Below are 12,498 nucleotides of genomic sequence, written 5' to 3'. Positions count from 1 at the left end.
GCTTCTGTACAGAAACTAACAATAGAGCACGTCTTCCAAAACTGAACATTTGCTCATACTTTGTGAAAAAGAAGTTGGAAGACTATGTGTAACAGCACCACTTGATGTTGCCTGCCATAGCAATATGTTCTCTTTATATGGTACCTATTGTCCTTATGAAGAGAGCAAGTAGACCATGGGGCTCCTGGAAACAGAGGTGTTCCTTTTATAAGGAGTCACGGACAACAAAACGCATATATATTAAAGAACTTTTTTTTTCATTACATCAGCTACTTCAATTTCTGTCTCTCTCCCTCAAAGCCATTCCCTGAGATAGGCATCACTATATAATGGACCCTAAAAATCATAATAAAATTTACCACATTAGGGGTTTGGCTATGTTACAAGGAATCTGTTCATCTGACACTTGAACCCTTGCATCTGGAAGCAGCTGTTCTAGCACTTGAGAAAATGAAAATTTCCATTGGCTGTCACTAAAAACAGCACTTCTGTCCTCCACCTGCTAGGAGGTGAGACCATTAGTGTCAGCCTTCCTGTCTCTGTAACCAGTGTCCGTGGGTGCAATACAGACCATGACATATTGGCTACCCTGATGTCCCCAAACCCCACATTTAGTAGTTTTCATAAAGCCAATTCCTATCCCAGGTGTCTCAGTGAAGGCTTATGAGTTAGCATGGAAATCGTAGCTATTCTCAGTGTCTATTTACCCTAACTAGGAGCTGAGTCTGATCTTGCTTACCCTAGGTTTATGGCACAGTCACACATCACGCTCCACTTCTGATGCCTACAGTGGGAGTGGGACTGGACCTGCACACAGGTGGAACACCATTGACTTCAGTGGACTTCTTACCACTGATTTACACTGATCAGAATCAGGCCCTACATGACGGAGCTGCTTACACAAATCCTTCTTGTTTGTAAATTTCAGGAAACACTGCAAACTGTGCCATGTTCTCAGGTATATACCTTCTAAATAACAGCCTGAACTCCACTCATGTGGTTTCGTTTTCTACAACAGGCAGAAAACATATGATAATACTAAGCACTCTGTTTTCTTTAAAGATGTTCATTAACATCCCAGTCCAACTGGCATGGAAGGCAATGGGAATCTTTTCATCACTGGCAATGACATGTGGTCTTGTAATTAAAGTAGCAGGTTCAGGACTCCTGGATTCTACTCTTTACTCAGCCTCTGACTCTGTCACCCCGGGTGCCTCAGTTTACCCTTCCATAATAACATTTATCTGCTGCACAAGGGTGCTGTGCAGCATAATTAATTATTGACTGTGAAGTGCTTATTAAAATCTTCAGCTGAAAGATGCAACTAGAAGAAAAGGATGCATAAGCTGGCAAGAGAGCCCCATATTAAACGTTTCCGAATGCTAAGAGAAAGCCTGCATTTTTTTTATTTTTTAAACTCCCCAAATAAAAATCTGTTTTGTTTAGTGCTCTATGAAATGTAGAAAAGCAGAAAAGAAATGGCAATAAAGAGCAGTGAGGAGGCAGCCCCTTCTATCAAGTTTACTCTCTTCATATTGAGTGTGGAAAGGCTGAGAATCCACACCCTGGGGGCTGCTATCTTGGCAGAGCGGAGCTGTATTGACAGAACTGAGCGTTTCACCCTAAATAAAAACAGAGCAAAAAAGAAACAGATCTTTCAAGACCTGGATCTTGGAGGGAAACTCTATTAATCCTGCTTCCTTTCTCATAACAATAAGATGGGGTTAAGTGATTTAACTTTAGAAGTGAGTTAAAACGGCTTTCATTTTGTTCTTGTTTTTCTTCTTTTCTTTTTTTTAGGATTAAAAACCAAAAAAAACCCCAAAGTGTTTTTTCTCCCCCTTCTGGCTTAATTCCTCAAGAATGCCGAGGAACGCATTGAGCATGGCTGTCCTCAGGCACCTAACTTTAATCACATTGTAAATCTTTTGTGAAGGTACTGTAGAAAGGATAGGCCAGATAGGGTGCTAATTAGCTCTGAGTTAAGCTTCTGAGAAATCCAATTGAAATTAATACTGGGCGGGAGAGGGGGACACATCCAGGAATGCAGGTAGCAGAATGAGAATGGAGGTGAATGAATAGCCTTTGCTGCTTGTATACCCTCACCACGGTGCTAGCCAGACAGGTACCGGGATAAGGAAAGTTTAATCTGAGACCATAGAAAATTGCATTGTGGCCTGTCTTTAGGGCCCCAGCCTGGGTTTTAGCTGCTGCTGTCAGCAGGACTATCTTTCCTTTAGGGAACAGAAGGAGAGACAGAGAAACACCATGCTGGGATATAGAGTCCATCCTGGTAGGGGAGTGGATTAGGATCATTCTCCTGGCTTTGCTACTCTCTACAGGCCAGAGCAAAAAATAAACAAAAAAAACAAAAAACAAAAAAAAAATACCAAACCTGGGGACGGGAAAAAAAGCTAAAGCCAGACAGGAAGAACATGCTAGCCTCATCTATTTGATTTCTTATGATTAGCTTTCCAGTTTGTTATTTCCAGGAGTACTTTTGTAGCTGTTTTGGTTGCAGAGATTTTGGATACAATGTTTATTTTACACCCCTCCCAGCTCTGTTCTAACCTGGGAAATATGCCATATGTTGTTTTTTTAAATAATGGCTGCTTTGGGGATCTGAAAATTAACATGATGTTTTACAATTCACCAGAGCTGTTTCCAGCCACTTAGCAAGAGGGTTTCTTTTTAGCTGTGTCACAGAGTTGGCTAGTAGCAATAAGCAGATAACACCCAGAAAACATCTAGATTTTTATCAGAAAAACATAACAGCAAAAAAGAAAACAAAAGGAATTTTCAAAAACAAGGTTCTAGCTCTGAAAACCTCGCATTGACTTCTCCACAGGCCCTAGGCCCAGATCCTCAAAGGTATATAGGCATCAGAAGTTAGGTGTTGAAATATCGTTGAGGATCTGGGCCCTAGGCCCTCAGTCAGCTGGGAATTCAACCTCGTCTCTAGGAGAGACTTCTTCTTGATGACCATTGAACTTTCTACTGTGGTTTTATAACAGAATGAATCATCCTGTCTCTAACTGATATATTAGGCCAAATTCTGAGCTGCCTGTGGCCCATTCTGTCAGATAGCCTGGTAATGTTTTTATTACTGATATGTTATGTCTTGGGTTTTTTCCTTAGTGATGCTTTAAAGTTTTCCCAAATAAATCTGATTTTCAACCATGGAAGTTGCTAGTAGTTGACAAGGATAGACGTAACCCTGCTCCCAATTCTCTGCCTCTTATTATAAATTAGAATAGATTTGCTTGCTTGGAACAGGATCCACCTCATCAAGCACGAGACAGGGACTTTTTGTGCTGTGTTTGTCCAGCACCTAGCACTTCATGCTCCCATGTGCTACTAAAATACAATAATAGACAATTGCACTGATTCCTGTGACACCTCCGTCAACGCATCTGAACACAAAAAATTCTGGGCAACATCTGAAGCAAACAGGTTGCAAGTGTTTGAATGGAATATAGAGCCATGGAAGGAAAAGAAGGTCGAGAACCCCTGAAAGTGAAGATGACATTGATACCAATTTATTATGAAAAGTGGTTTTCTGTTGAATAGCAACACAAAGGACTGCCATCTCAGAGATGCTACAGTCCTGGTTTGGTGTGGTGCTGGTATGCTCTCGCTCCTTTTTATTTTGTTCAGAAACATGCTAGACTTTTTTTATCCTCCCACTACTGCAGTGGCTGCATATTTATAGGTTTCAGAGGAGCAGCTGTGTTAGTCTGTATCTGCAAAAAGAACAGGAGGACTCGTGGCACCTTAGAGACTAACCAATTTATTTGACTATCAGCTTTCGTGAGCTATGTTAGTCTCTAAGGTGCCGCAAGTCCTCCTGTTCTTTTTGCATATTTATAGAGACTGCTGAACTGGAGAATTGTCCATAAAGTGCTTAAGAATCTTCCTTTGCGGTCAGTAGCATGTAAACAGGCGCTAACCATCATCTTTATGCTTCCTTAAAGAAATGGGTAAAAATACAGTTAACATTTCATAATGACTCAAGCCAAGAAAACAAACAGCTTGTCAGGAGAGATCATCCTTTGATTGTTACCCTTGTGGACTGAAGTCTGAGTCGGCATCCTACATTCTTGGATCAATTGGTTAGCATGCAACACATTATTGGAGTGATGTAGAATGCAGGCATTTATTTCCCCAAGTCTAGGCATGCACAGCTTGGCTAAGAACTGGACCTGCTGTCAGTACAAAGGTTGTCTGCCCATTGATCGCCGACAGGTGCTAAGTTCCAGCTGCCGCACTGATCTGTATCTGAATAGAGGTGTTTCTTTAAAAAATGCGTGGATGGTAGGTTAAGTCTGGTCCACACTAGAAAATTAGATCAGTTTAACTACATTGGTCCGGGGTGTGAAAAATCCACACCCTTCAGCGGCAGAGATGACCTAAGTCCCTGTGTAGACAGCGGTAGGTCGGTAGAAAAACGCTACCACCTCCCAGGGAGGTGGATCACCGATGCAGCTGGGAGAATTCCTCTCTTTGGTGTAGGCAGTGTCTCTACCTTGAAGCGCTACAGTGGCCAGCTCTGCTGTTGTAGCTTTTTAAATAGAGACAAGCCCCCAACTCCTTATGTTATTTCCATTTGTATTTTATGGGTTACAACCCAAGATCTCAAAGTTTTGCTTGTTTCATTTAGGGTTGGGCTTCACTGCAAACGCTTCAATGGTACAGCTGCCCTGCTGCAGTGCTTCAGTGAAGAGGCTACCAATGCCAGTGGGAGGGGTTCTCCTGTCGGCACAGGTAACCTGCTTCCTGGAGAGGCAGTAGCTAGGTCGATGGGAGAATTTTAAAAACCTGTAGACTTTTGCTTGTGGGTCTTTGTAAATCATGGTGAAAGGACATCATTCTGGACAGCCCTGGAGACTCAAGTCTTCTGTTTACCCATGGGACTAGAGGAAGAATCCCATGCTATCCTCAGCCATTTCACCCTGACCTGGAGGGATCACCTCCAGCAAGAAGAGAAGACCGCAACCTCCAGGACCTATTCAATCCTTGGTTCCTCTGCTGACTCTAACAAGGGTGGCAACTGTGGTGATGCGTTTATGATCTGGCCATCTGCTATTGGGAGCTGGACTGAGATTAGCAACTTGTTTCACGTAAGGCACCAAAACCTGCTGTAGCCCAATCTACAGATTGTGAATTAATTATATTGATTACTTAAGAATTCTCAGTTATGACTTGGAGGGTTGACAGGTTCTTGTCCCAAGATCAGGCCCAGAATTATTAAAGTTACTGTTCAGTGGGAAACCCGGTTGTGCACAATTGCAATACTCACACTTCAGGAATCCTTCTGCAGTTGTAATAGTTTATAAATATGTGGGCAAAGTCACAAACACGCTAACCCATCAAGGTGGATAGAGATAATACAGAATGTCCATATTCACATCCATATGTGCACACCATCCCTTGCAGAACAACCTGAAATGTTGTCTTCCTCATCACTATCACCTTCCTCATTATTGCCACTAGCCATTATCCTGGCACCTCACAAGGGCTACATCGCTCTCTCCTCCTGCACACCAGCTGGGATACAACTTTTGTATGTTACGCTGATGCCACTATGCCTAATGCCTATTCAGTAGGGGTTTCTCCCCTCTTCCTTATTTGTATTTTCTCACCCTACTAATGCTGTGGTGCCCTTCTCCTATAGGTTAGTATATTAATGATCTCAATTTATCAATTAGTTGCCATGGCACTCTTATGGTGAGACATCTGCAGATGTTCCTATTCTAAAATATCCAAAAGCTGGTGTTAGCTCATGTTCCTGTGGCTGGCTGGTGTCATCATGGACAAACTGCCCTAAAGCACTCTATTCCCAGTTCCCCAAAATGACCATTAGGTCATTTATCTGTGCCAAAGTCATAGGCCTCAAGCCTAATGCTAACTGCTGAAGTCAATGTCGCAGAAGATATAGCCCTATAGGTTCTTTGGGTTACTGCTACATAAACTAAATGCTAAAGCTAGCTCTATGGGGTCCACTGCACTGGAGTCAAACTGGTGATTTGGAATGAATGGCACTGTAAATCATTAATGATCCCATGACCCCCTCTCTTTTCGTTGAGGGCAGGCCTTACCTGAAGTGCACTGTGGTGCTATAATATCTGATGAACTATGAGAGTAATCTGAATATAAACAACTCTTCTGTTGAAAAGGTGACTGGGTAAAACTTCGGTGGGATGGGTTTCCATTTTCACTGGAAATCCTCAGTGAAGTCTATTCGCAAGGAAACCTCTTCCATCCTGATTACCAGACAATTTCTGCAATGCTGGTGTGTCAAAGGAGACACCTGAAATAATCCATAAAGAAACTTGTAGACTGAGTGTGCTCCCCTACAATCCACTTAGCTCCTGTGGCCCAGAGACAGTAGCTTAGGCAGTGGACTAGGATTCTGACCTGGGTTCTATTCCAGCAGTGTCGTGGACCTGCTGTATAACCTTGGGCAAGTCATTTGAGCTCTGTGTGTCTCTGATTTCACTCCCACTCTTTGTCTTGTCTGTTTAGACTGAAAACTTTTATAGGTAGGGACTGACTCTTATCCTGTGTTTGTTCAGTGTCCTGTACAAAGCCTTGATCTTGGTCAGAGTCTCTTGGTGCGAATTTAATACAAATAATAAAGGTGGTAGCCCGTTACAATAACATCAGATTGCCAAACTGTCTAGTACTGTGGAACCTCAGTTACTTGAAGGTCTCAGGGAACACGAAACCTCCAGAGGTTTGGATACCTGGGGAAGTGATCTTTATATATGTAAATATATGCATCTAAGAAGACATTTGCAGCTTCAAATGACAGTTTGAGTTGGGTGGTGATTAGACTAGCAAGATTCTGCTGTATATGCTGCTTTATTAAAGTCAAACTTTCTTGTTTAGATGAAAAAAAGTATCCCAAAAGCATAGCCTTCATTCTGATCTCACACCAGTGAGATGCAACCCAATTGACATCAGTGGAATTACTCCTGATTTACACCAGTGTGAGATCTAAATGAGGCTCACTGTATTCAAGGCTTTGGGACTCCCTGGGGGCAGGAAGTCTAGTTATATAACTCCCCTTCATTTACAAGAGTATAGTTTATACTTTGGAATTTATCATGTACTCCATCACCATGGCCTCTGGGAACTTCACACTTGAAACCAAGCCACAAACGACATACCACATAGTTGGTGGTACCTATATTAACTACAATTGTATTATTAACGTGTTTCTATTACAAGTTTACTTCTTCCAGTCATACTTGATTAACCTGCCTTAATAAAAAAAAAGACTTTAGAATCTGCACCTTTAAAGTTGACAACCTTTATAAGACATTTTTGCCTTTCTTTCCCTGAAGTATCTTCCTTTTCGTTTGCCACTTATATTTGTGCTGTTTTGCCAGAGCACAAAAGCCATCTTCTTACTAATCACAGGACTGGTCGCCTCTTCCCATGAGGCCATATCATTTTCCATCATGCAAATGAAATGTGTAAAATAGTTTTCTTTTAATCTGTTCTACTGGTAAATTAATCCAGCATTACAAACTCAGCAATAGAGTTAGATGATCTGTATATAATAGGTTTAGTCAATTGAATCAGTAAAGCCTAGCCTGTTCACCATATAAAAGGCTATAGAAATCTATGAAATCCACTTGCATATGTTTCCATAAGTAAACAATGCTGCAACTTCCTCTGGTTCCTTTTTGAAAACCAAAAATTATTATATGAGGCAAATGACATTTAATTTCATTACCTTGATGTTTTTGCTGCATGATTGTCAGGGCTATGAAGAATAATAAGAGTTTTGGGACAAAGCAGGAGATAGTTAAGTGTTGTAATGCAATCATTCAACATGTAATTCCAAAGATTATGTCTAATGCTCTGCAATTTAACAGGTTGTCGATATTGAATTTCATCGCATATGAGCAGAACTTCACAAATATTTAGTGTGATCTTTTGTGGTTAAATCTGGACACAATCCAAGTTCAACCCAACCCATTTTTGTTGTTTAGTACTGTCTTTCCAACTTTGGGTTTTTTAAAATGCTATCTGGTAAATTTTCATAAAATGGCCAACAGGCATGTATAAAGCAGAACCCAGCTTCTCAGCATGGGGGTTGTGAACAGGTGTAAGAGGGTTGTGACCACCCTATTTTTGCCACATTGCTACATGGAGGCGGGGGGCCAGCAAGGCGGGAGGGGAATTTGGGGGGATGGATTGAGACCCACAGAAGCAGAGGAATATGAGAAGCAGCAGAAGCAGTTGCTGGACTCTTGGGTGATTGCATATGCAATGCGCCATTGCAGTTGGCCTAGTCTGCTCATGGTGGGGTTGGATCAGCTACTCCAGATGCCAAGGTGGAAGCCCCCGCAACCCTGCGAAACACTCTGGGAGCCATAAAGCTCCCTCCTCCCCTCCCAGGGTCAGTGCCTTGACTGGCTCCACCCTTCTGTGGGCCTTGATGTTGCCTCCATCCAGACTACTCTGCGGTGTGGCCAGGGTGTCCTGTGAGACAAGGTTATTACCACCCAGCCAGGGGAGCACTGTGGAGGGGGAGATGGGCCTGCAAGCTGAGCTCTGGGGGCAGAGCCTCCAAACACCTCCTGGTCACAGGCCCATCCCAGCAGAGGGGCATCCCCAGCGGAGAGTCATGTGAGGTAGTGGGGCACGGGGACTATGTCAGGCAGGGCTTCGGCAGTGGCATTGGAACAATTTCTATCGTGGGGTTGCTGAAAACCGTTGAACAAAACTGTAAACCACTCAAGCCAGGAGATGCTGCCGAACCTCCAGCATCTTTGGGAGAGAAAAAGGGTGCCCTGTGGAGAGCCCAGAGGCCCTGTCTTTGTGTGTGGAGGGGGGCCCTGTGCTGGGGGGTTGTGCCAAGCAGGGCTCTAGGAGGGCAGGGGCTGTACCAGGCAGGCTGCGGGAGGGGCCCTGTGCGGGGGGGGCTGTACCAGGCAGGCTGCGGGGGGGGCTGTGTGGGGGGGCTGTACTAGGCAGGCTGCGGGAGGGCAGGAGGGGGCCGGGGGTGGGGGGGCTGTACCAGGCAGGCTGCGGGGGGGCAGGAGGGGGGGCTATACCAGGCAGGCTGCGGGGGGTCGGGGGGGAACCCTGTGCGGGGGGTGGGGGGGCTGTACCAGATAGGCTGCGGGGGGGCAGGAGGGGGGGGCTATACCAGGCAGGCTGCAGGGGGGCCCTGTGCGGGGGGGCTGTACCAGGTAGGCTGCGGGGGGGCGCTGTGCGGGGGGGCTGTACCAGGTAGGCTGCGGGGGGGCCCTGTGCGGGGGGGCTGTACCAGGCAGGCTGCGGGGGGGAACCCTGTGCGGGGGGGCTGTACCAGGTAGGCTGCGGGGGGGCGCTGTGCGGGGGGGCTGTACCAGGCAGGCTGCGGGGGGGAACCCTGTGCGGGGGGGCTGTACCAGGTAGGCTGCGGGGGGGCGCTGTGCGGGGGGGCTGTACCAGGCAGGCTGCGGGGGGGCTGTACCAGGTAGGCTGCGGGGGGGCAGGAGGGGGGGCTATACCAGGCAGGCTGCAGGGGGGCCCTGTGCGGGGGGGCTGTACCAGGTAGGCTGCGGGGGGGCGCTGTGCGGGGGGGCTGTACCAGGTAGGCTGCGGGGGGGCCCTGTGCGGGGGGGCTGTACCAGGCAGGCTGCGGGGGGGAACCCTGTGCGGGGGGGCTGTACCAGGTAGGCTGCGGGGGGGCGCTGTGCGGGGGGGCTGTACCAGGCAGGCTGCGGGGGGGAACCCTGTGCGGGGGGGCTGTACCAGGCAGGCTGCGGGGGGGCCCTGTGCGGGGGGGCTGTACCAGGTAGGCTGCGGGGGGGAACCCTGTGCGGGGGGGCTGTACCAGGTAGGCTGCGGGGGGGCGCTGTGCGGGGGGGCTGTACCAGGTAGGCTGCGGGGGGGCAGGAGGGGGGGCTATACCAGGTAGGCTGCGGGGGGGCGCTGTGCGGGGGGGCTGTACCAGGCAGGCTGCGGGGGGGCGCTGTGCGGGGGGGCTGTACCAGGCAGGCTGCGGGGGGGCCCTGTGCGGGGGGGCTGTACCAGGCAGGCTGCGGGGGGGCGCTGTGCGGGGGGGCTGTACCAGGCAGGCTGCGGGGGGGGCGCTGTGCGGGGGGGCTGTACCAGGTAGGCTGCGGGGGGGGCGCTGTGCGGGGGGGCTGTACCAGGTAGGCTGCGGGGGGGCGCTGTACGGGGGGGGGCGGCGCCGCTCTGGGTAGCCCGGGCGGTGCGGGGCGATAGTGCCGCGGCAGCCCGCGGGCGGCGGGGGACGGGAGCCCCACGGGGCGGCCGGGCTGGGGGCAGCGCTCTCGGGGCCGGCCGTGGGGCCGCACCGCCGTCCCGCCACAGGGCCGGCAGCCCCGCGTCCCGCCGGGCGGGCCCACCCGCGCCTCCGGCGCCTCCGGCCCGGCCCCAGGGCGGGGAGTGAGGGGAGGCGCGCGCGGGTCGGGCCACCGGCTTCCACCCCCCCCCCCCCCATCCGCAATGTTGGTACGTTCCGAGCGGAGCCGGCGGGGGCGAGCGGCAGTTGGCTGAGAACGGGCGGAGTGGAGGGAGGGGGCGTGGCCTGCGCGCTCTCCGGCGCTGGGCGGTGGGGGCGGGGTCCGCGCGCGCCCGGAGGAGGGGCCGCCCGGGGCCCCGCCGCCGAGTGCGGCCAGTGTGCGCGAGGCGGCGGCCGGGGCGGGCGGCGGTGGATGGAGGGTCCGGTCCGGATCGCCCGCGCGCTCTGGAATGTGCTGGGGGCGGCTGCCGAGCGGGGGCGGGGGCTCTCGGGGCACGGCCAGCCCGGCTGCTGAGAGGTACCGGGCGGGGCTGCGGGCGCCGGCTGGCCTGGCCGGGGGGAGCGCGGGGCGGGGCGCGGCAGGTTACCTGGCGGGGCGCCGGGCGCCAGGCGGGGGCAGCGGACTCAGGGGTGCTGGGCGCCAGGCGGGGGGGGAATCGGGGGTGCTGGGTGCCAGGCGGGGGGAGGAATCGGGGGTGCTGGGTGCCAGGCGTGGGGGGAATCGGGGGGTGCTGGGTGCCAGGCGGGGGGAGGAATCGGGGGTGCTGGGTGCCAGGCGGGGGGGGGACTCGGGGGTGCGGGGTGCCAGGCGGGGGGAGCGGACTCGGGGGTGCGGGGTGCCAGGCGGGGGGAGCGGACTCGGGGGTGCGGGGTGCCAGGCGGGGGGGGAATCGGGGGTGCTGGGTGCCAGGCAGGGGGAGCGGACTCGGGGGTGCTGGGTGCCAGGCAGGGGGGGGGAGGAATCGGGGGTGTTGGGTACTAGGTGGGGGGTGCGGGGTGCCAGGCGGGGGGGGGGAGGAATCGGGGGTGCTGGGTGCCAGGCGGGGGGAGCGGACTCGGGGGTGCTGGGTACTAGGTGCTGAGTGCCAGGCGGTGGGGGGAATCGGGGGTGCTGGCTAGTAGGTGGGGGGTGCTGGGTGCCAGGCGGGGCAATCGGGGGTGATGGGTGCCTGTTGGGGGTGCTAATGGGGGGTGCTGGGTGTCAGGCAGCGGGGTCAGGGATGCCGGCTGCTAGGCGGGAAGTGTTGGGTTCTGGTTCAGGGGATCTGGGGATCTGGGTGCCAGGCAGTCGGATTGGGGAGTGCTGGGTGCTAGGCGGGGGGTGCTGGGTGCCAGGTGGCAGGAGCGAGGTCGGGGATGCTGGCTGCTAGGCAGGGGGTGCTGGGTGCTAATTCAGGGGATCTGGGGTGCTGGGTGCCAGGTGGAAGGATCGGGGTTGGGGGGTGCTGGGTGGTGGATCAGGGTTGGAGAGTGGATGGCAGAGCTAAGCTCTTGCCTTCTCCAATACTCCCAACTCATGAGTGAGCGAGTGGCAGTAGGGGGCAATCCCTGGGTGCTGTGGAGCCAGGTCCCCAGCCAGGACTCCAGGGAAGTTGCCTTCAGGGACCGTGCATAGGGCTGTGATGCAGTAGGTAGGGCCAGCCAGTTTGATCCCCCCTCTGTAGGTTCCAGGAAAGGTGCTAAGCTGTCCCTGGCTGGTGGTAGCATTGAAGGGTGTTATATTGGGCTATTTACCTTCCTGTGATGCTTAAAGACCTTGGTGTGACTTCCCACCCCATATGTACCATAGCATTTCCTGGCAATGTAGGCAGGTGGGGGGTTGCGAGGAAGGGTCATTTCTGGAGACAAGAGATCACCAGATACCAGCTGCTCCACCTTGGGACTATTGTGGGCTTGTTTTTGATAAACACCACCTCACATCCTCCAGTTGAAGCCTAGGAGGAGACATAGGAGTGATTGCCTTCCTGAGTTGCCTGGATTAGGTATGAGAGGAGAGGGCTACTCTGGAAGCAACTCTGACATTGCCTCTTTAAAATTTGATGTTGATAGCTTAATGGTGCAAACATTCTCTGAGCAAAACCAAGGGCAGCAGACTACCTGGCCTTCAGTCTTTCTGCTGCTAAGTACAATAATAATACTCAGATACCTCGTAGACAAAAAGGTATACACTCAGCAGAACTAAAGGCAGTGCCTGGCATGTGGTTGGTAAATGTGATGGAGAGAGA

At 51.2% G+C, this 12,498-nt stretch overlaps 1 protein-coding gene across 1 annotated transcript in view; it reads left to right on the top strand.

The window, feature by feature from the left end:
• The first annotated feature begins 10,686 nt into the window (after positions 1-10,686).
• The window catches only part of CDON (cell adhesion associated, oncogene regulated), a 97,928-nt gene continuing 96,116 nt past the window's right edge, over positions 10,687-12,498 (top strand). Inside the window, exon 1 of the mRNA XM_084611949.1 lies at positions 10,687-10,790. The gene's annotated coding sequence lies outside the window, so the exon portion shown is untranslated. The remainder of the gene's footprint in view (positions 10,791-12,498) is intronic.

This window comes from Lepidochelys olivacea, assembly GCF_965140295.1.
Source record: "Lepidochelys olivacea isolate rLepOli2 genome assembly, chromosome: 22".
Lineage (NCBI taxonomy): Eukaryota > Metazoa > Chordata > Testudines > Cheloniidae > Lepidochelys > Lepidochelys olivacea.
The sequence above is the reverse complement of the archived record's forward strand: the minus strand, read 5'-3'. Positions and strand labels throughout refer to the sequence as shown.